The 24,086-nt window shown below is 37.3% G+C and overlaps 1 long non-coding RNA gene across 1 annotated transcript in view; it reads right to left on the reverse strand.

The window, feature by feature from the left end:
• Positions 1-10,976: 10,976 nt before the first annotated feature.
• The window catches only part of LOC145521084 (uncharacterized), an 89,811-nt gene continuing 76,701 nt past the window's right edge, over positions 10,977-24,086 (reverse strand). Inside the window, exon 5 of the long non-coding RNA XR_014065095.1 lies at positions 10,977-13,194. This is a non-coding gene — a long non-coding RNA (uncharacterized LOC145521084). The remainder of the gene's footprint in view (positions 13,195-24,086) is intronic.

Raw genomic sequence — 24,086 nt, forward strand, 5'->3', positions numbered from 1 at the left:
CATATTTCTATAAATGGAGCTTACATTTGCAGCCTAAGCAATAAATCCAGGTTTTATTGAGAGTTTGTCATTCTGTTTTGCACAACAAACTCCTATGTCAGTGGTTTAAAATGTCCACTTTTCAGAATATTTTTTAGTGCATAAAACAAAATGCATGGAGTTACAAACCAACAAATTATATTAAAATGCAGTTGTCAAAGTACTGAAATGTGTGGTTTACTATTATACATGTGTATGTATATATCTCTTTTTTAATGTAGTATTAGCAAGATTAAAAGTTGGCTTAAAACTCAACATTCAGAAACTAAGGTTATGGCATCCGGTCCCATCACTTCATGGCAAATAGATGGGGAAACAATGGAAACAGTGAGAGACTTTACTTTTTTTGGGCTCCAAAATCACTGCAGATGCTGACTGGAGCCATGAAATTAAAAGACGCTTGCTCCTTAGAAGAAAAGCTATGACCAATCTAGACAGCATATTAAAAAGCAGAGACATTACTTTGCCAACAAAAGTTTGTCTAGTCAAGGCTATGGTTTTTCCAGTAGTCATGTATGGATGTGAGAGTTGGACTATAAAGAAAGCTGAGCGTCAAAGAATTGATGCTTTTGAACTGTGGTGTTGGAGAAGACTCTTGAGAGTCCCTTGGACTGCAAGGTGATCCAACCAGTCCATCCTAAAGGAGATCAGTCCTGAATATTCATTGGAAGGACTGATGCTGAAGTTGAAACTCCAATACTTTGGCCACCTGATGCGAAGAACTGACTCATTGGTAAAGCCCCTGTTGCTGGGAAAGATTGAAGGCAAGAGGAGAAGGGGATGACAGGAGATGAGATGGTTGGATGGCATCACCGTTGCCATCCATGGACATGAGTTTGAGTAGGCTCCGGGATTTGATGATGGACAGCGAGGCCTGGCGTGCTGCAGTCCATGGAGTTGTAAAGAGTTAGATTCAACTGAGCGACTGAACTGAACTGAGCAAGATTTAGTGGTAGGTCCAGTAATTATCTTAATTTTACCAAGTAGTGAAGCAGAGATACCATTTTGAAATGTGTAGAGAAGTTTTAATGTGATAGGAAAATATCTGAGATTATTTTTGTTGACAGAGTTACAGATACTGCTAAGGTTACTGTGGTATTTTGGTTACATTTGTAATGGAAGGAAATGCTAAATTTCTGTCTGAGGCTACTAAAAATAATCATGTATTTTTTCCCCGCCTTCAAGTTCATGGGCCCCTTGCACTCTATCCATGGACCACTTAAACTTCTGTAAATCACCCTTTGTCTCCAGTTAAGGAAAATTATCAGGACTTTTTATATAATCAATATACCTGTGCAATTGACTATTTTAGCTTACCAGGAAGATTTACTGTTAATCCTTTTAAATTTTGATCTTACTTATAAAATTAATGTTTTCATCTATTAAGACAATTTTGAATCTTATTGTTGCTATCTCTCCTAGCTTTTGGACACTCCTTCTGTTTGAAGTCAAATTATCCATTTAAAACTCAGTGAGATTAAGTTGTGGACTTTTTTGGTTGTTAAAATTCTGTAAATAAACACTTTTCTGATGTGAACGACAAGCAACTGTGAGTCTACATAACTATGCACACAATCAAGGATGTTGTGATGTCATGGCTAAAACTTTTTGAAGTTAACAGGAACTGTATTGAGCTTCCAATATGGCATCCCTATACATTGACAACCCAGTAACCCAATTACAGAATAAAAAGAAGGCTAATTGATATTAAATTTTTCTTAGTGAATTATGCTGGCTGCTAGTATTCACCATGCTATTTTCCAAAAGCCTACCTACTCAGTGTTTGTTTAACAAATCATTGTAGAAAATGTCTGGGGATCAACTTCTAGCTTACTATTTTGTGAATTCTGGAATGCATCACATTCTGTTTTTGGAGAATTAGGGAGACTGTCTTTAAACTTGAATATAATTTTCTTGATTATAAGTATTATAACTCATTTGTGATAATAAAATGTGCTCATTGTGTCTCATAATCTAACCCCTTTCTTCTTTCTTTGCTTCCTCTCTCCCCTCAGTCTTTCTCCTCCTCCCCTTTCCCTCTCTCCCTCCTTTCCTCCCCACTTTCTTTTCTTCCTTTGTTTCTTCCATATTTATCCAATGTGGAATCATGTCAGCTACTAGGGTTATGCTTATAGGAAAGACATAGAAGTCCAAGGATTCCCATCTTGTCTTCCATTGCAGCATTAACCTCCTTGGACTTGGTATTTTAGTAGCTGGCTCATCCTGGGGAAACCAACCAACCCTATTAATAAGGACGAATTTTTTCCTAAGATGTATGATTAGTTTTCATCGTACTCTCTATTCCTCCCAGCTGGAAATTTCTAGCATACTTAAGGATTTTTTTCAATAGTCATCTATTATCATTAAATAATTTTTTTCTGTGCTAAGTCACTTCAGTGATGTCCAACTTTTTGCAACCCTATGGACTATAGCCTGCCAGGCTCCTCTGTCCACAGGATTCTCCAGGCAAGAATACTGGAATGAGTTGCCATGCCCTCTTCTAGGGGATTGAACCCAGGTCTCCTGCACTGCAGGCAGATTCTTTACCATCTGAGCCACCAGGGATTATATGATAATTAACTTCAAAACCATGCAAGAAGGGGCTAAGAATGAATGAATTTTTAAGGAAGGCATGGTTGAGATGGCCTACCCAGAAAAAGACCAGTAGTCAGGGCATGATTGAGCCCATAGTCAGGGCATGATTGAGCCCGTTGTCTCTTATGTCTCCTGTTTTGGGGGGTTCTTTACCACTAGTGCCACCTGAAAGTGAAAGTGGCTCAGTTGTGTCTAACTCTTTGTGACCCCATGGACTATACAGTCCATGAAATTCTCCAGGCCAGAATACTGGAGTGGGTAGCCGTTCCCTTCTCCAATGGATCTTCCTGACTCAGTAATTGAGCCAGGGTCTCCTGCATTGCAGGTGGATTCTTTACCAGCTGATCTACTAGGGAAGCTACCAGGGAAGCACCACCTGGGAAGCCAGAAATAATTTTTTAGCAGTGTATTCTTCTCCTTTATCTTTTAGCATTTTTAGGAAGTTTCAGTTGGATTTGTCTTTCACTTTCTAGTACCAAACATAGCTTTCCTGATTGTATATCATTCGCTTTCTATCTTTATGTTCATTTATATATGAACTAATTTCAAAGTTCTCAGTATAGATATTTTTTTACAAGTTTTCCACTAACTTTTAAAAAAATTGTCTAATAATGCATTTAGTGTGCTAAGAATTTACTACTAAAGACAGTATATATCTGTTAAATAGTTAATTGTGAAATGATAAAATTCGCATTAAATATAAATTTGCTGATTATTCAAGGAAAATTTAGTTTATGAACAGTGAATACATGTAATTTTAGGGCAAGTATTTAGAAAATGAACAAAATTGTTAATTTTACCTTTCTTGTTACACTTCTTTCTACATTTTGCAAGAATTTTCGATATTTCAATATGCTCCCTGAGCATTGTCTTGGTGTTAGTTACTTTCTCCACTGATCTATTCTGAATGTATAAAAGTTTATTTGCAGAAAAGGATAATATCCTTACAAAATCCATCATAAATATAGTGTGAAAATATTTGTAAATTTTATTCACATAATAGTAAATTCATTTTTTTTTCTTTTTATCTCTTATTCAGTAGGAAAGGTGGCCTAATAATGCTATACTAAGAAGAAGATCAAATATATTTTCAAGGTTAATGTAAAGAAGTGAATATACTTGCCATCTCAATTTACGGTACTTTTTTGTTCATATTGTATACTTTAGATAGCTTTTAAATTATATATAAAACACTGCAATTCAAAAATATATATAAAGCAAAGCAGTATTTTTATCTGTCCCCAAGCATTCCTATACTCCATGCTACCTATATATGTAAGTTGATATAGTCTATGACCTCTTCTTTGACCAAATGCAGAAATTCTGATGGACCCCCATAACATAGAGAATGTGAGCTCAACCTGATCATTTCTGGGCTTCTCGGTGAATCAAGAGATTTCAGATGTCACAATCCACACATCTGTGTGTGTACGCTGTATACAAACATTAATACAAACCTGCAGATACACACTTGGTCCCCTACAACAGTCAGCATTTCTCTGTCTTTGTCTCTTGTTCCCTTTTGTTATGCGTGATTCCCCAGGGAATTGCCAGGGCAGAACAATTAAAATCTAGATACAGTACATTAAATGTTCTCTCAGAGTACTAGCAGTGTTTATATAGCATGACCACCCTGGAGGGAATTTTCAACAACTGTCTCAAATCACAGTCTACTAAGTGTTCCCTTGTTGTGTCCACAAGATGAAGTGAAGTGAAGCGTTAAATATTTATTGGATCAATTAAAAGATACTTGATTTTGACTTTCAAATATTTCATCATCTTTTGTTCAAAATATAAAACTTGTCTGAAGTATAAGAATTGAATTACTTGAATCATTGTGTATTACTTTACTTTTTTGAACATTTTGTTGACTTCTGGGATATTATGTTTATTTTTCTCTACAACAATTTCATAGTAAGTTATTTGCTTCACTGGCCAAAAGAGCAAGGCATGGCATCTTGCCTTCTTTACTAACACAATTTTTCACTGTAGAGCTAAATATGGAATTTTAAGTAGCTCTCGACCCACACTCACATTCCAGGCTTATTAGAATATGATGTTGGTCACCTACATAGTAGTATTTGTGAAGCTCAAAGAAAAACATTTCAAATTGTCAACGGCCTGTGGCTCAGATCATAAACTCCTTATTGCCAAATTCAGACTTAAATTGAAGAAAGTGGAGAAAACCACTAGACCGTTCAGGTATGACCAAAATCAAGTCCCTTATGATTATGCAGTAGAAGTGAGAAATAGATTAAGGGACTAGGCCTGATAGACAGAGTGCCTGATGAACTATGGACAGAGGTTCGTGACACTGTACAGGAGACAGGGATCAAGACCATCCCCAAGAAAAAGAAATGCAAAAAAGCAAAATGGCTGTCTGAGGAGGTCTTACAAATAGCTGTGAAAAGAACAGAAATGAAAAGCAAAGGAGAAAAGGAAGCTTATACCCATTTGAATGCAGAGTTCCAAAAAATAGCAAGGAGAGATAAGAAAGCTTTCCTCAGTAATCAATGCAAAGAAATAGAGGAAAACAACAGAATGGGAAAGACTAGAGATCTCTTCAAGAATAGTAGAGATACCAAGGGGACATTTCATGCAAAGATGGGTTCAATAAAGGACAGTAATGGTATGGACCTAACAGAAGCAGAAGATATTAAGAAGAGGTGGCAAGACTACACAGAAGACCTATACAAAAAAGATCTTCACGACCCAGATAATCACAATTGTGTGACCAGTCATCTAGAGCCAGACATCCTGGAAAGCAAGGTCAAGTGGGTCTTAGGAAGCATCACTACGAACAAAGCTAGTGGAGGTGATGGAATTCCAGTTGAGCTATTTCAAATCCTGAAAGATGATGCTGTGAAAGTGCTACACTCAATATGCCAGAAAATATGGAAAACTCAGCAGTGGCCACAGGACTGGAAAAAGTCAGTTTTCATTCCAATCCCAAAGAAAGGCAATGCCAAAGAATGCTCAAACTACAGCACAGTTGCACTCATCTCACACGCTAGTAAAATAATGCTCAAAATTCTCCAAGCCAGGCTTCAGCAATACATGAACCGTGAACTTCCAGATATTCAAGCTGGTTTTAGAAAAGGCAGAGGAACCAGAGATCAAATTGCCAACATCTGTTGGATCATAGAAAAGGCAAGAGAATTCCAGAAAAACATCTGCTTTATTGACTATGCCAAAACCTTTGACCATGTGGATCACAATAAACTGTGGAAAGTTGTTAAAGAGATGGGAATACCAGACCACCTGACCTGCCTTTTGAGAAATCTGTATGCAGGTCAGGAAGCAACAGTTAGAACTGGACATGGAACAACAGACGGGTTCCAAATAGGAAAAGGAGTACGTCAAGACTGTATATTGTCACCCTGCTTATTTAACTTACATGTAGAGTACATCTTGAGAAACGCTGGGCTGGATGAAACACAAACTGGAACCAAGATTTCTGGGAGAAATATCAATAACCTCTGATATGCAGATGACACCACCCTTATGGCAGCAAGTGAAGAACTAACTAAAGAGCCTCTTGATGAAAGTGAGAGAGGAGAGTGAAAAAGTTGGCTTAAAGCTCAACATTCAGAAACCTAAGTTCATGGCATCTGGTCCCATCACTTCATGGCAAATAGATGGGGAAACAGTGGCTGACTTTATTATTTTGGGCTCCAAAATCACTGCAGATTGTGACTGCAGCCATGAAATTAAAAGATGCTTACTCCTTTGAAGCAGTTATGACCAACCTAGACAGCATATTAAAAAGCAGACATTGCTTTGCCAACAAAGGTCCGTCTAGTCAAGGCTATGGTTTTTCCAGTGGTCATGTATGAATGTGAGAGTTGGAACATAAAGAAGGCTGAGTTCCAAAGAATTGATGCTTTTGAACTGTGGTGTTGGAGAAGACTCTTGAGAGTCCTTGGACTGCAAGTAGATCCAACCAGTCCATCCTGGAGGAGATCAGTCCTGGGTGTTCATTGGAAGGGCTGATGTTAAAGCTGAAACTCCAATACTTTGCCACATGATGCAAAGAGCTGACTCATTTGAAAAGACCCTGATGCTGGGAAACTGGGAAAGATTGAGGGCAGGAGGAGAAGGGGATGACAGAGGATGAGAAGGTTGGATGTCATCACTGACTCAATGGACATGAGTTTGGGTAAACTCCAGAAGTTGGTGATGGACAGGAAGGACTGATGTGCTGCCGTTCATGGGGTCTCAAAGAGTCAGACACAACTGAGTGACTGAACTGAACTGTGGAAAATGCCTTAATTCCACCATTAGTGTAGTCGTTCTACAAGTTCCTGTGTGAAGAATATATTAAGATATAAATTTCCTAGTGGAAACTCATTTTATGCAATCAGTTTTTCTTTGTTTATTTATTTATTTTTTGAAGCAGGAATGTTGGGTCAGAAATCACTTCTTGAGGAATTCTCCAATGGTTCAGTGGTCAAGACTCTGCCTTCCAATGGAGGGAGTTTGGGTTCGAAGCCTGGGTGGGGAGTTATGTTCCTACATGCTATGGGGAATGGCCTAAAAAAACCCAAAACAAAACCTGTAAAAAGAGATCAGATCTTGGGTGCTTGGGAGTTGTGGAAACACTGAGGGAATGTCTGTGGTGAAGACAGTTCAGAGATGAAGAACAAAGACAATCTGGGACTAAGGATGACTTCACTATCTGATAACTTCTTACCAAATTCTTATAAGCCAGTATTACCAGTCTTTAGAGAAGGAGGCGTGTGTTATGGGCCCCAGAGCACAGGAGAATGGCCGTTTTTATGAGCCATGTAAGTTCAACAGGAAAGTTAGATAAATCTAGACCTATCTGTGGACCTTTCTGTGTCTAGAAAAAAATCTAGACATCTAGAAAAAAATCTAGATGGCACATCTCTGAGTATTATTACCTTCCAGAACATGCAGGTGGTGTTTTAGGTGAGAATGTTGGGGCAGGCTACATTACACAGACTAATTTCTCTATGTTTCCATGAGTCCTTACTTAGCATCCTCTGCATATAAAATTCAAGCAAAGTTCGTTTAGTATCTATATCACTGATCTGCCATTAAGTCTCTCCTTTGGGTCAAATCTTTCTCTCAGATTTACAGCTAGTGTTTCTCTTGACCTTCGTAAGTAGGATATATCCATGTACTGCTGAGTGTTCAGAAACCTTACTGCCCACAGCAGCCAAATGAGATGACTGCCTCAGCCTTAAGCATTGGTTTCAGAGAAGGTTAGAGTGTACTTTGAACCAGAAAAAAATATCAACCATGTGAGATGTCAGTCTCCCTTTGGAGACACGTAAGATAAAATTCTAACTTTAAAGCGTGATCTCCTGATGAATGTTTCTGCCCCTTGCTTTTAAGGAGATACTATTTCTTGACTGCTTGAAGTTACATCTTTAGCAAATCCAAAGTTTTAACACTCTGGCAATAAGGGATGCAAATTAAAATTGCACTAAGTTCTTTTCTCCTTCTCTAAAGCCACTTCAAAATAGCTTGTAATTGCTCTGAAGGGGATGTTTAAAAAATAACCTCATAATATTTGCCTAAAATGATGGTAAGGATGTTTTTGGCTCTAGGTGCCACAGTGGTAAAAAATTGCCTGCCAATGCAGGAGATGTGGGTTTGATCCCTGGGTCAGGAAGATCCCCTGAAGGAGGAAATGGCAACCCACTCCAGAATTCTTGCCTGGATAATTCTAAGGACAGAGGAGCCTGGTGAACTACAATCCATGGGGTTGAAAAGAGTTGAACATGACTTAGCAACTGAGCACACAAGAATATTTTACAACACCTGGAGAACCATACAGCACTTGAGAGTTGATTATCTTTTTTTCATTTTGGATTAGTTGTCTCCTGCTGTAAGAGTAGCAGTGCAATTTGGGAATTCTTCTGGGCCTCAAATATTGTATCTACATGTTCTAACGTAGCAGAGAGTTCATTGTTGTCTCATTGATTTGATCCAGCTTATTAGATAACTTAGAAAATTGGCCTTCTCAAGTGATTCTCCCCATGAGCCATCTGGGGTGCTTGCCTACACATACTAGGTTCTCAGTCATTGCTTTCAGTACATTGACTAATGTAACTGGAAAGTTTCATCAACATATCATTCTGTGGTATATTTCAGCTTTGTCAACATGTCATTCTGTGGTATATTTCAGCTAATTCTCCATTAAAAAAAAAAAAACAGGGTGGATAGTTGAGTGTTGTTCTTTTGTTGACTGGAATGATCAACTTTAAAATATTCAAAGATGCATGAGACTGAGTTGGAAGACCCCCCATAAGCTTTGGATGTGACTGGGTAAATGCTGAGGAAGAGCAACTACCTTCCTTACATGAATTTATAGGATGACTGCTCTCTGTTTTTTTCTTTTTTTGTCCCCTTTCTAAGAAAATGCAAAAAGTGCTTTTCTTCACACCATTGGATAAATTACCTCAGAATAAATTGAATCCTGTTTACAGTCCAGTGGTTTTATATAATCATTTTTTTTTAAACCTGAGTTTCAAACAGGAACACTTCAATAATATCAAAAATCTGAGTAGTTTTAGGAGTACTTCTTTCAAATGGTATGGGGAAAGAGCAATGTAACTAAAGCTGGAAGTTTTACCAGTAATGAGGTCTAGAACAAGTCACTTACACTCTCAATGTCAGTGCATTCATTGGGCATAATAATACCACCTCTGTTGGTCTGTTGTTGTTGTTACTATTTTTGCTTGTTTTGTAAAAGTCAAATGACACAATGTGAGCGTGCTTTGTAAATTCTCAAATGTTAACAAATGTTGAGTTATTATTTTGCTGGTTCTCAGTCCTTTCTCCATAAACTGGTCAACAGTCTCACCAATGAGCAATCCTCTTTGTAAGCTTTATGTATCGACAAAAGCTGGATGATGAGAAAAGGAGGACAAAGCGGGGCTGTCAAATGAGACAAAGGGAACAGTGAGGGCACAGGAAGAAAGACTGGCATATGGTGAGGTGGGGGAGGGCTGAGGCACAGAAGACACTGGTCAGTGGAAGAAACACATGGGCACTCACAATCAGCTCTGCATCTATAGAAACAGCTCTTACATGCAGAAAAGGTCGATGGTAGGGTTGAAATGTCTCTGAATGATCTTTTTAACCCAATGTTACCTGTAAAGTCAACTGTCAGTTCCAAACTGGCAGCTGCAGCTATGACTACTTCAACAAATTTAACCTCTATCTCATTTCATAGGTGGGAAGAGGCCTTTAAATGATCTCTCCTAGATTTGTTGTTAGGTCTTTATATATACTTATCCTTTAAAGAAGCGAGTCCTCATGTCCATCAAGTGCAGGATTTAAGGTACTCCTCTGGCATTCTGAGTGTGTAAACAGTTCTGGAAACACTCTCTAGGGGGCATTATCAATTTCTTAGCCTCCAGGTGTGATCCTAAGATTATTTGAGGTTGTGATTATATTGCAGATTCCTGGGACTGTCACACTGATTAGATCAATGTCAGTTTTGGTAGAACCTGGGAATATGCATTCTGAACAAGATGTTTTCAGGCTACTGTTGCCCACCCTCCAAGGCAAGAACCCCTGATCTGGTCAATGTGGCCGCCGACTACAGGGTCTTGGGAGCTGGGCACCCTCATCTGCAGCAACTCCAGACTGTTTGGGAAGCCCAGGGCTCACAGGGATTTAGCTCAGAGTCTTTTCTCTGGAGGACAAGTATTGTGTTCTTAGTTTCTCATCCTCCTTCAATCCTTTCTAAATGAGAAGTTTGGAGACACTTCATGGGCAGTTTCCTTTTAGTTTCATTGCTTTTTATTTTTAATCTTGAATCTCATTCAAAGTTCTCTGTTTCAGCTTGCTGGTTTAGTTTTGGTTATGGTTGGTGAGTCACAGAAAACATGAAGCATTTTTATCTGCAACTTTTGGTGTGCACTGGGACTATGATCTGTGTATTTGGGCTAAAGGAATCTCTTTTCACGATTTAGGAGAAATGCAAAAGAGAAAGAAAACTGGTATTTAGCACAGGGGCTACTGTCATGCCTCAATCTACATCAAAAGACTCTGGGCTTCCGGCCCGCCCCCTGCTCACGGTCGGTCGAAGCCTTCACCAGCCTCAGACCACTCTCAGCCAAAGGAAGTGTGCGGAAGTGTATTTTTCACAGGAATTAACTCTTACAGCCAAACAAGCCCGTCAGGTTGCTTTAGATCTATCACTTACCTCATAAATGGCCACCTTGTGTTTTCCTTGTCCACACTGGTGTTCTGTTTTGTTACAACTTTGCAAATTCAATGAATGTTTTGTAGGTGAGGGAATAAAAAAAGTCCATGGAATCTTTACTGCTTTATTTAAAAAAAACAATCTGTGGAGCAAGAGAGAATGTGACTGCATTTTTATTTACGGTCAATAAGCCTTGATGAATACGAGGTAAACGTTGCTGAGACCCTCACAAGGCAAATCACCATGTCACAAGAAATATTATTAAATTTTATAATTTCCTTTTCTGAAAGTAGTTTCTCTGTATGGAGATGGAAAAAGAAAATTACATTCTAGATTCACCTCAACTGAAAAGCAGCTGAGTGCGGTGGCTGAGAGCCTATAAATAGCGGATCTGTGACCTCATTCCTGTTCTCTGCCTTGCCTGGCTGTTTCCAGTTTCAGGTTGAACAGAAAATTGTCAATCATCTGGCAGATCTGAGCATATGGGCCAGCTTCTTCGGATAATTCTGGCCCGGTCTTTGTTTTTCTGTTGTTGTTCAGGTACTGTGCCTTCTTTTAAGTGAAGTTACTCTGCAGTCTGTGTCTGTTGCTCTTTGCCTGCATGGCCCAGGTAATTTGCAGTTGTGTGGAAATGGCCTCGTGTGACCTTGGCAAACTGCTTAACCTTTCGGAGCCTCAGGTTATCCATCTGTAAAGCGAATATTGTACTGGCCTCTCCCTCATTTCAATGGAATGCTTTGAGAATTGATTAGATAGTGTGCATAAAGCAAGTTGACCTCCTCAAGTAGGAATACAATGTATGATTTTATTCCTGGTCTCTGAGCTCTTAAGCCAGGCCTCTCCAGTACAACGTGGTCATTATCTGTGCTTTTGGACTGCCTGGAGAGGAAATTCACACCATTCAGGGCAAAACAATCCACTCCAGTTTCTAAATGGTGGGGATTGTCTATCTATGGAGCACAAATTCAACAGATGGTTGCCAACCTTCCACTTGATTTTGTGACTCTTTAAACTGTGTTCATTAAAACTTCAACTTGCAGACAGCTTTGTAGAGGCTTGGAAGGACGTGTGAATAACAGTTTGTGATGCGTCAGATACGGCATAACAGGAGACCTGAGCGTCTTCTGTCTCCTGTTCTTAGAAGCAGTGGTTAAATTAACATGGAAAATAAGGAACAGGATCACTCTGTCAGTAATTAGAAGGGCTTGAGTTGTTTCCCCTGTGTTTGCGAATCTCCTACTGCAGTCATCTTTTTGGAACTTCACTAATAGATATATTTAAAGAATTTGAACACAACCATGTTTCATGTTGAATTTCAAGTTCCCTTTTTTTTTCAAAAGAAGGAACACAGAGTTGAACCAAAGTTTTGGGGAAACAGAGACCAAGTCTGTTTCTGTTTTTGTTTTGTCCTTTTCATTTAGGGATGGCATGATTGACTTATGATTCTTTCTGTCCCCTGTGGGTCTGCTTGTGTACATGTATTCACTATTTAGCTTGTGAAGTTTTCATTTATTTAGCAAAAGTCTTGCTTTGCTGAACATCTTGACCATTTCCATGGACCATTTTGTGGGAAGAAATAAATGTGCTCTTTAAATGATTTATTTCTTTTTCTGTCAACTTGGGAAACAAAATAAAATTGACATTCTCAGAAAACAAAGGTGCTGTTGGATGTGAAAACATTTACTAGGAAATAAAAATTTGTGTTTACTTAGAGTTCAGTTTTTGTTGAAAAACAAACATCATAGACCCTTAGAAAAAGAAGAGAAGACCCCTGCTGACATACGCTATCCTTGATTGATGATGTTGTCTTGGTTGAGCGACTTCAGAAATGGCAATCAGGGAACAAACGGGCTGGGTTTTATTCAATAAAATACATTTGAAAAAAGAAAAGAAATCTCAAAATTCAAGGAATTGTATTTGAAGCGAATAAAACAGTCGTATGACTTCATTCTTTGAAACACAAAGAAAATGGGATTGTGCCTTGGTCTCATTCCTAGGACACCAATCTGATTTGAAGGACAGCAGGCCACACTGCCGATATGTGACAATAGATATTGAGAGATGCACAAAAATGGAAATATGGCATCTCTGTTTCCTTGGATCATTGGATCATTCTAGCCAATGCCAACCTGAGTGAACATGTACTTACTGAGGTGCAGAGGGATGGGGGGGGGGGGATGAGTGAAATGTTTACAGTGGGCCAGGCCAAGTACATTACATGTATTAACTCAATTTATCCTCAGGTTGGTTTTATGATTAGTCTTTATTATACAGGTGAGGAAATAGTCCAGAGTAGTTAAGTCACTAGCTAGAGATCACAAAGCTAGGAAAGAACAGAGCTGGGATTTGAATTTCAGTAGTCTGATTCTCCTTATCTGCTGAAATGAGAATATAATAAACCAACTTTTAATACATTGACAATTTAGTACAAAAATAACTTCTGAATTGTCACATTGTTGTCATATTTTTGTTCTCTACTTGGCATTCTTAAATTTTTTCCTGCTTCCCATTTGTCCAATGGGTTCTTTTATTTTACTGTAATACTTTTGAACCCATATGTGATCACCATTTAACTTAATCCATGAGAGTTCTCTTTTTGGTTGCTGTAGGAGTCTATAAAATTACTTCAAGCATATATAAATATCTTTTCCATTTAGTTTTAACTTTTCTTTTTAGCCATGAATACAAGTCTTATATCTTGTTTTCAAAATATAACTTCAACTACTTATAATCACATCTGTGTTTTCCTCTTAGCTATAGCATTTCTTAAGATTTGGGGATTTTAAGATGAGGGCATAGTAATAGATGTATTTTTTCAAAATGTGTGTTCTATTTTCATTCCCCTCAAATTTGGGAAGTTTATGCTTATTTTTGTTTACTTTTCCATTCAAGTATTAGCAAAATTATTTGTGGTAATAAATGGACATCACTTAAAAGCTTCATGCATGTCCAACTCTTTGCAACCCCATAGACTATAGTCCATTAGGCTCCACTGTCAATGGGATTTTCCAGGCAAGAATACTGGAGTGAGTTGCCATTTTCTGTTCCATGAAAACTTCATAACCATTTATAAAACACTACAGTTAGAGTTTTGACATTTAAAAAAGCATGAGTTTGGATATTAAGTTTATGGAGACCCTTACTCTAGGTCTGTATATGATTTTATTTGTGCACAGGTAGAATCTTGATCTATTCTCAAATACAGCAAATTAGGAAATTTGGCTCTATTGTACACTTAACCAATGTCTAATTCAGTGCTAGAAACTATCTAAAGACCAGCACATTGAAGACTTTGTGAAGCATAGGTAGCAAAAACAATAGGGCAGTAGATCTAAAGCTTATATATTATTACAATACATTTTTTTCCATTATCTCACATATTCATTCTTGGCACCGTACTGTTGAAGTAGGATCTTCCCTTAAATTTTGTCTACCAACCTGGACCAAGAACTTGATCCACTTTGCAAGATTTATTGCCTTTGGTAGCCTCAACACTATCATAATAAAGGCTCATGAAACAAAGATAACAGCAAAACTTCATTAAACGAGAAAATAAGATTGGATTGCCCAGGGTCCTTTCATTTGAAATGTAACAAACCCACCCACCAGAGAACTTTCCTAGAGTGCTGGAATATGAGTCTGTGTGCCTTCAGTAACCACATTACTCCACTTTTCTGGAGCCCAGTCTTTTAAGCTCCAGTTTTTTGGAAAGATTAAATTTACTTTTGAAGTTCTAATAAAGATTCAGAAAGTGCAAACTTTGTTTACATGAGTCATATGTTGTACCAAAAGGACTAGACAGTGAGTTTGTAAAAGCATTTTTTTCCAGAGATTGCAGAAGATTAAAAAAAAAAATCATCATTAGGAAGAGATAATGTTACTGGAATTTGTTAGAAAGCAAGACTAAAATAAGAAAATATAATAAATATCTCAATGAGGATTTCTGGGAAATTGACTCTTCTAAAGATAGCTTTTATGTTTTCTAACTTTGCTTATATCTTTAAGCAAAATATCAATACATCCTGATCAAATTATTTAAAAACCTTTTTTAGTGACTAGTTTTCCATGTCAGTTTTCCCTTTAAACAGACTGAGTTGCTTGTTGAGACGTGTGATTGTCTTGTATACTTCTGCTTAGAGACATTAAAAGTAGACATTTGTTGCAAGATGTTAAGTGAGAAAAAAATGGAAAAGAGGTAGTGGCTTGAAAGAGAACTATGGTCAAGGGAAGGTTTGAATTGAAATGAGTTTTGAATCAGAAGATCTGGGTTTCCTTCCTTTATATTTATTCACAAATGAGTTCTTGTAACCAGATGAACTGTTCTTCTACTGTGTATATTGTAGACATTATAATAGGTTCTTGGGGTGCAGAGATAACTTTATTCATTTTCATAGACACTTCTTATAGACATTTATAAATTGCTTCATTGTACAAATAATTTGAAGTAAGAGAAATGAAAACCACCTTTAAGTTTCCCTTCAAGGGATCAAAGTCTGTCAAACAACATACCAGATTCAACTATAGAAAAATTAGTAAATAATATTACAAAGAGATGGGCAAAGTACCGTGAGAGCACAGTGAGCTTAGTAACTATATCAACAGATGTTGATTTGCAGCTGCTTCTTTCACTGAATCCTTCAAATTTATGTGACTCCATTACATGCTCTGGGAGAATCCTAGTTTTCTTGATACACAGAAAATTTGGAGTAACCATTCAACCTTCCAGGCTTCCCTGGGGGCTCAGCTGGTAAAGAATCTGCCTGCAATGTGGGAGAACTGGGTTTGATCCCTGGTTTGGGAAGCTCTCCTGGAGAAGGGAATGGCTACCCACTCCAGTATTCTATCTAGCCTGGAGAATTGCATGGACTGTATAGTGCATGGGATCGCAGAGAATCAGGAACAACTGAGTCACTTTCACATGCAACCTTCCTAGACACAGAAACTGTTCATAAAGGAGTCCTGATAAATGTATTAATACTAGATCCTAATGCATTTTTTCTAGTATCTCTAAATCTCCATAGGTCAAAAGCACAGATGATCTAGACTTGATCTCTAAAAGATTTTGAGCTTTTCTATGAGAATCCACTATGCCCAGAAATCTTGGGTTTTTAAGCAGTGACTGTTCTCTTATGGTCCTCCTATTAGTAGGAGAAGTGTGTTTATCTTTGAAACTTTTCAGTTCCAGTGGTGATATGTGTGAGTTGATTTCCTTCAAAGAAACAAAAAAAGAAGAAAGAAAGGAAAGGGACTGGGTACCAAGGAGTGCAAGTTATCCTCTGTGGCGTGTATTCTTCCGGCTGGACAGAACTTTGTTTTCTCTATTTCAAATTTACACATAATTATACACAGTAGTTGTGTGTGCGTATAACTGGTTCTGTGTGGTTGAGTTATATGTGGATGGAGTTACACCAAGAACAGAAGATGAGGCTAAGTAGAATTATTGGTAAATCATTTCCTTTCTGACTTTGTTCCTGGCAAATAAATACATTTGCTTGAAGTTGAATGTGAACAGCTTTATATGAACAGGTGAAGTCCAATTTTGTAGTCTCAGGCAAAAATATTCTGTGTTGTGCTAGTAGCTTTAAAATTATAATTAAGTATATTTTATATTACAGCTTCTCCTATACCTTCTGGTAAAAGTAAATTCATGCTGAGTCTTGGCGAATTTCACCTTTAATTTTATTCCTGCAGGAGGGTCAACAATAAAAAGTTTTAAAATAGGAAATCCAGGGATTTTCCTTATTTCCTTCTTAGGGGTGTGTTGTAAAGGAAGCCATTCAAAGGGGGTGAATTCATATATTTATCAGAGTAATACAGAGGTCAATATATTCCTGACTGTCTGCTCTATCTCCCAATATGAAGTGTTAATCACAAATATTTTCTGGATGAAGTGATGACAGATGTTACCAAAATGTCCCTATTTGTTATAAAATAGTGCTTCACACACTCACACACACACACTCATGAAATACAGCAGAAATACTTCTCTATTTAGCAGGGAGCTCAAGGTGGTTGAAATTCAGTAATTATCCAAGTACAAGCTAAGAATTAGGCAACATTTTTCAAATTCCAGAAGGAATCACAGGGGGAGGGGAGAGAGAACTCACTAGGAGAGTGAGAATTGTATCTTGGGGGAGGGGAAGAGAATGGCCAGCTTTTTACAAACCTGCTTCTTCTTCTTCATTTTTTTTGTTTATAAGAAAAAGAGCAGCCAGCAGAAACTAGATGAGGATCAACATGGGGTGAGGGTAGAGGGGCTAGCGACTGCTGAGACAGTCAATAGACAGATTGTTCATCCCGCACTGCCAGAAGATTAGCTGAGCAAATGCACTGACAATGCTGATTAGAGACTTGAAATGCATCAGTCCTTACTGGGGAGAACAAAGAAGGTCCAGATCACTGCCCTCCAGTTTAACTGCAATAACGGAACCCAGCTATGCTCAACATCGTCTTTAGAGCTGAGAAATGTGGGCAACATGTCTATCTGTTTGTATTCACTAAATTTCTCTCCTCTCTGGAATGGCCTCAAGAGATATGTATCTTATTTCTACCAGGTCCTCAAGAGACAGTGGTTTTATAATCATGCCCCCGCATATTTCAGCCCCTGGTGAGTTGTATATTTCTTTCCACTTAATCTGAGAAGGTGGATGTCACTGAATTGTCACAGTTGTGCTTCTTCTTTTTCTTTTTTTTTTCCTACAATGACCTTGTAAATGCAGGTGATCATATTGGGGAAAAAATGGCTCTCAAAATGTGTTTTTTTTACTTATATAAAGAATGGGTAACAACAGTTATAAATATATTTAAGTATTTTAAAGTTGTGAATTAAAGTGGAAAATATTTGCTTTCTAGCCTTCCTATGAATATTTTCAGAGAAGATTATGTATTATTTGTTTTATCTTGATCTTTTTTCTTATTATGAGTCCGGAGACCTATACCACTTTTATTCTACCATCCTCCTTTGGAGCTTTGGTTTAGACACACAGGAAATAAAATATGATCTTAACTTGGTACTAATTCTATGATGCTAGTAATTTCATAAAATTATTTTTACTTTTTACATCAAAGGTAGTATTTCCATTTAATTGCTAGTATAATTAAACCTAATAATAACATCTCTCTTTACATTTTTTTACACAGGTTAAAATAATCTTAGTGTTATTTATATATTTGTGCTATTCTTTATTAGAAAGCTTTCTCTTCCTTAGATAAAAGAGCTTTACTTTAGTCATAATGCTTTTAACAGGATTCATCTAAGAGGAAAGCACTACAAAGCTGATGTGTCTTTCACTGACATTTTATTCCTTATTGGCTTTGCAGTTTTTCTTCTTTGTTCTTTTTGGGTATTTTTTAAATACCTAACCCCACTTTATTTATTCATTTGCTAACATCTGATTCATTTCCGTGACTCTTTTCTAAATTAAGGCAACAATATAAAAAAAACTTCAGAATATTTTATAGGAATAAAATTCTCTTTTTTGCAGTTAACCATGCCACAGTTAAAAATGTAAAACTTATCAGGGGGAATTATTTGCACCAAAACCCAGAGACAACAAATTGTTAACAATAATATATAAAGAACTTCCACAAATAAATGCTTTAGAAAAACATATGCCAAAAAAATCCAATGACAAAAACAGACAATGGCTATAAATAAACATTCAGAGATGAGATGCAATAGCTAACCAACATATGAAAAATGTTCACTCTCACTGATAAATTAGGTTAAATACAGACAGAAAATGGATTGCCATCAAATTGACACAAATTATTAAAGATGGATACTATCTAGTGTTGGCAAAGAAATGGAGAAAAGAGTAATAGTGTAATTTGAAGATGTTTCATTTTTAGGTAACTTGCCAATATCTGTCAAGATGTAAAACTGTACAGTTTTTCATCCATTAATGCTATTTCCAGAATTCTACAGAAAATTCAGATGTGAGGATCGATACCTTTTTTTCCCTCTTTGAAGAGTTTTTTTAGAGAGACAAGTTAATTGATATAACTGCTGTTACATTCACAAAAGTATGGAAATGGAATATTATATAGCATTGATGAAAATCATGTCCTAACAGAAATATCTATGCAATATATTAAATTGCAGAATGAAAAAAAATGAGTCTCAGAAGCATAAGCATTGAGTGATTGGATAGATGCAAATAAAAAGAAAGCCACCTATCGATCCACGTGTGTAACACTGTTACAAATATCTGGAAGGGTAACACAGGAGTGTCGCCTAGTTAACTCTGGGGGAAAGAGATAGCATTGAAGCATGGAAAGGTAAGGAATGAATCACTAAATTGTTTTAGATTTTTACAATTATGTTTTCTTTTGGTAACTCAAACAGATAAAAAGAATGTACTTTCAAGTACACAGATTGAGTCAAATTAAGCTAGCAAAAATGCTAGCTAACAGAGGGCTTCAGGAAATATGCTTTCATGAATGAATAAGAAAAAGGCATTATTTGTGATGAGGTTGTCATATAAAGTTAGTTTGACTCAAATACTCATCTTGAAAATGCCAAATTTTCCAGTGAGATTGATGTATTAGGGAATTATTTGAGAATAACACAACTTATGCTGTTTCTTTATGTTTGATTTCACTGAAGAGAAACACTAGGTAAATCCAGAGAATGGCACCCAGCTCAGTTGAGTTGTGAGGCAAACACAAAATGTACACACACATACACACACACACCCCCACGTGCCTCATACATCCGCCATCTATCTCAGTTCGCTAGGTATGTTATGAGCCACGCCCATGTCCAGCTGCTGTTATGACTTTCCATCTGATTTCAGATAATCCCCTTTCACCACTTCACAATAACTCAAAACTGAAACTCTCAACATTCACTTCCACAAGTAAACCAAGTTTTTTTTTTTTAAGGCAAATCGTCGTATTTATTGGAGTATTTACATTTTAGTTAATTATTTAATATGTTTAAAGCTATACTACTGTTTTTATCAGGTTCCTATATTATTTTTAATGTGTCATTGACAAAGTTTTTGAGTGTTATTCTCCTAGCATCGTTCCCCTCCCCCCAACCTTGTTTTATTGCACAATTTTACATAGGATGGCACTTTTAAGGAAAGCAAATATTGTATTATTGTAGAACAGACCGTATTCTACGCATGATAGACCAGTGATAGACCAGTCTAGAACTTGGCTTTTATGGGAATCAGTGAGTGACACTTGTTGGAAGACAGTTATTCAAAGGCATCTCACTCTTCCAACCATCTTCTGAGCAAAGGCATGAAGTGTCCTTCTCCTAGATGATCTTTCCAAGGATGTTTGTATAGCAAATTGCCTTGGCAATTAGAGAAAGTGTCTCTTTCTGGCACAAAGGGCACATTTGCTTACAATCTTGAAAGATGCAGGATTTCTTTCCAGAGCAATGAACAGATATGCTTACTGCCCAGTATAAGAGGTCTAGTTCCCTAAAAATGAGATTTCTTTCCTGCAATCAACTGTGTGTCCACATGTCACTTGACCCTCTTTGTATCATCCTGTGGGAATTGAGGTTTGGAGAACTAGTGTAAAAAGAATCCTTCTCTGGCTACTGCTATTGCTTTGAGTAATAAACTTTCCTTTGTTTTTGACTCAGGGGTTTCATGTCTCTTGTCAGCATCCATGAAACTGTGGCCAATGAACAAACTGGCTGGTTAACAGTAAAGATCTCAAACTCTTCATAGTTCTTGACAGCATTCTGTGTGATGTCATGATATTGCAGGTATCTTCAAAATTTTTTTGTTTAGTATAGTTCAGTACTTACTGCAAAGATAACAAACATTAAATACTGTCTTTTTCACTTTTTTTCAACTTTAAAACATGATATATCCAATAACAGGAAATAAAAGATGTGTTGGAGGACTTTTGAACTAAGTCACTTCTTCAATGGTCAAAAGGTAGGATGGAGAATAGTTCTAGGTTTCATTTTATTTGACTGAATAAGCAGCACTGTGTTTACATCACCTAGAACAAGAATTATTTAGGTCAATACTGTTTTGCTATATGTAATTGATAATCTTTGAAATTCTTAAAAGTAACTTATTTAGTAAAATGTAAATAATTCTGCTATAACTTTCTTTATTTGATCAGACAAAATGCATTGTTTCTATCCTAGAAAAAGCCCTATGCGGATACAAAAATGAATAAGCACTTTCTGTGCTTTCAAAAGTTGGTACCTTAGTACAAGAGATAAAACAAAAGAAATATAAACATTATGCAAGGTAGGAAATGTTAACTCCAACACAATAGGAACAAATAAAGTATTATGGGCATTCTGAGGGGAGAAAGACAGGAGAAGATTTCAAGGTGATGAGATTAAACTAAGAAAGAGTACTTGAAAAACGAAAAGTTGTATGAGAAGGCAAGAAAGTTAATAGGCGAGTGGAAGAAAAGCCTAGAAAGAAGTGGAATCAGATTCTCAATCATAAGGAGTCGTGAATGATTAAGGATGCTTATCTAATTGATTTTAAGATACTTTGAAAGTTGGAACACTTTTTTTTTTTTTAATACATTTGGGCTTCCCTGGTGGCTCAAACGGTGAAGAATCCACCTGCATAATCTATGCTATTTTATAATCTCTGGCAACTAACGATTGCTCTGTCAGGTGGAAGCCATTACATTAGCTGTATAAAAAACACTTTTTTTTTTTTTTACACCTTCTGATAAGCTCAAGGAAAATCCAGAAAATGTAGATTAGAGTAATGTAAGTGTATTCATGTAAGCATAGGGTAGGAAGAGAATCCAGAAAGCAGAATTTACAAATTCTAAATTTAGAGTTCAGGAATTCTTAGAATTTAGAAACTTTAGAATTTAGAATCCAGAATACATAATTTAGAATCCAGAATGTATAATTTAGAATCCAGAAACCTTAGAAACCAGAAACCTTAAATTCAGAAAATTTAGAATTTGGAATCTAGAAATCTTAGAATTTAGAACCTCTAGAATATGTTAAGTCAAGTCAAGTGGGCCTTAGGAACCATCACTATGAACAAAGCTAACGGAGGCAATAGAATTCCAGTTGAGCTATTTCAAATCCTAAAATGATGCAGTGGAAGTGCTGCACTCAATATGCCAGCAAATTTGGAATACTCAGCAGTGGCCACAGGACTGGAAAAGGTCAGTTTTCATTCCAATCCCAAAGAAAGGCAATGCCAAAGAATGCTCAAACTACCACACAATTGCACTCATCTCACACGCTATTAAAGTAATGCTCAAAATTCTCCAAGCCAGGCTTCAATAGTATGTGAACCATGAACTTCCAGATGTTCAAGCTGGATTTAGAAAAGGCAGAGGAACGAGAGATCAAATTGCCAATATTTTTTGGATCATGGAAAAAGCAATAGAATACCAGAAAAACATCTACTTCTGCTTTATTGATTATGCCAAAGCCTTTGACTCTGTAGATCACAACAAACTGTGGAAAATTGTTAGAGATGGGAATACCAGACTACCTGACCTGCTTCCTGAGAAATCTGTATGCAGATTAAGAAGCAACAGTTAGAACCAGACGTGAAACAACAGACTGGTTCCAAATCAGGAAAGGAATACGTCTAGGCTGTATATTGTCACCCTGCTTATTTAATTTATATGCAAAGTACATCATGTGAAATGCTGGGCTGGATGAAACACAAGCTGGAATCAAGATTATAGGGAGAAATATCAATAACTTCAGATATACAAATGACGCCACCATTATGGCAGAAAGTAAAGAGTAACTCAGGAGCCTCCTGATGAACATGAAAGAGGAGAGTGAAAAAACTGGCTTAAAACTCAGCATTCAAAAAGCAAATATCATGGCATCCAGTCCCATCTGCTGCTGCTACTGCTGCTGCTAAGTCGCTTCAGTCGTGTCCGACTCTGTGCGACCCCATAGACGGCAGCCCACCAGGCTCCGCCATCCCTGGGATTCTCCAGGCAAGAATACTAGAGTGGGTTGCCATTTCCTTCTCCAGTGCATGAAAGGGAAAAGTGAAAGTGAAGTCGCTCAGTCGTGTCCGACTCTTAGCGACCCCATGGACTGTAGCCTACCAGGCTCCTCCGTCCATGGGATTTTCCAGGCAAGAGTACTGGAGTGGGGTGCCATTGCCTTCTCCGGTCCCATCACTTCATGGCAAATAGATGGGGAAACAATGGAAACAGTGACAGACTTTATTTTCTTGAGTTCCAAAATCACTGCAGATGGGGAATGCAGCCATGACATTAAAAGATTCTTGCTCCTTTGAATAAAGGTATGACCAACCTAGACAGTATGTTAAAAAGCAGAGGCATTATTTTGCCAACAAAGGTCTATCTAATCAAAGCTATGATTTTTCCAGTAGCCATGTATGGATGTGAGTGTTGGACCATAAAGAAAGCTGAGCATCGAAGAATTGATGCTTTTGAGCTGTGGTATTGGAAACGACTCTTGAGAGTCCTTTGGACTGCAAGGAGATCAAACCAGTCAATCCTAAAGGAAACCAGTCCTGAATATTCATTGGAAGAATTGATGCTGAAGCTGAAGCTCCCATACTTTGGCCACCTGATGCAAAGAACTGACTCATTGGAAAAGACCCTGATGCTGGGAAAGACTGAAGGCAAGAGGAGAAGGGGATGAAAGAGGATGAGGTGGTTGGATGGCAGCACCAACTCTAGGAACATGAGTTTGAGCAAGCTCCGCGGGTTGGTGATGGACAGGGAAGCCTGATGTGCTGCAGTCCATGGGGTCACAAAGAGTTGGACTCGACTGAGTGACTGAACTGAGAATATGTTAACCAATTTTCTGGCTAACATACGTCAAAAAAAACCATTATACAATATTTGTCAAGTATTAAATAATTACTCTTTACTAATCTATAGTTTAGGATTTAATCTTTATCATCTTTAATTCTTGCAAAATTCCTGAGACAGGAAGTAGCTCCATTTTATAGATAAGGAAAGAGGGGTTAAGAAATTTTGTAACTAGTGCATAGGCATAGAGTTAGTACCTAAAATTTAAATGTAGATAGTTTTGCGATTTAAATCCAGTTCTCACTTACTCTCAGAAGTAGTCTGTTAATTATGCAATTCCTTTTATAATGCATCTTTGCTTAACCACAGACCTGAGAGTTCTCTTGATCTCTTAGGTGCTTTTTCCTTATGTGGAGAAGAGGTGATGGGAGTGTCAGACAAAGCTTCTTTGCAAAAGTAACTGAGGAATCAAAGATTCAATCATGTAATTTGATCTCCATTAAGATGAAAAATACTTATTATTTCATATACTTATGCTTATTAATATTATTCC

The sequence above is a fragment of the Giraffa tippelskirchi genome, chromosome 9 (assembly GCF_054371585.1).
Source record: "Giraffa tippelskirchi isolate mGirTip1 chromosome 9, T2T-mGirTip1v1.2.pri, whole genome shotgun sequence".
In the NCBI taxonomy this organism is placed as follows: domain Eukaryota; kingdom Metazoa; phylum Chordata; class Mammalia; order Artiodactyla; family Giraffidae; genus Giraffa; species Giraffa tippelskirchi.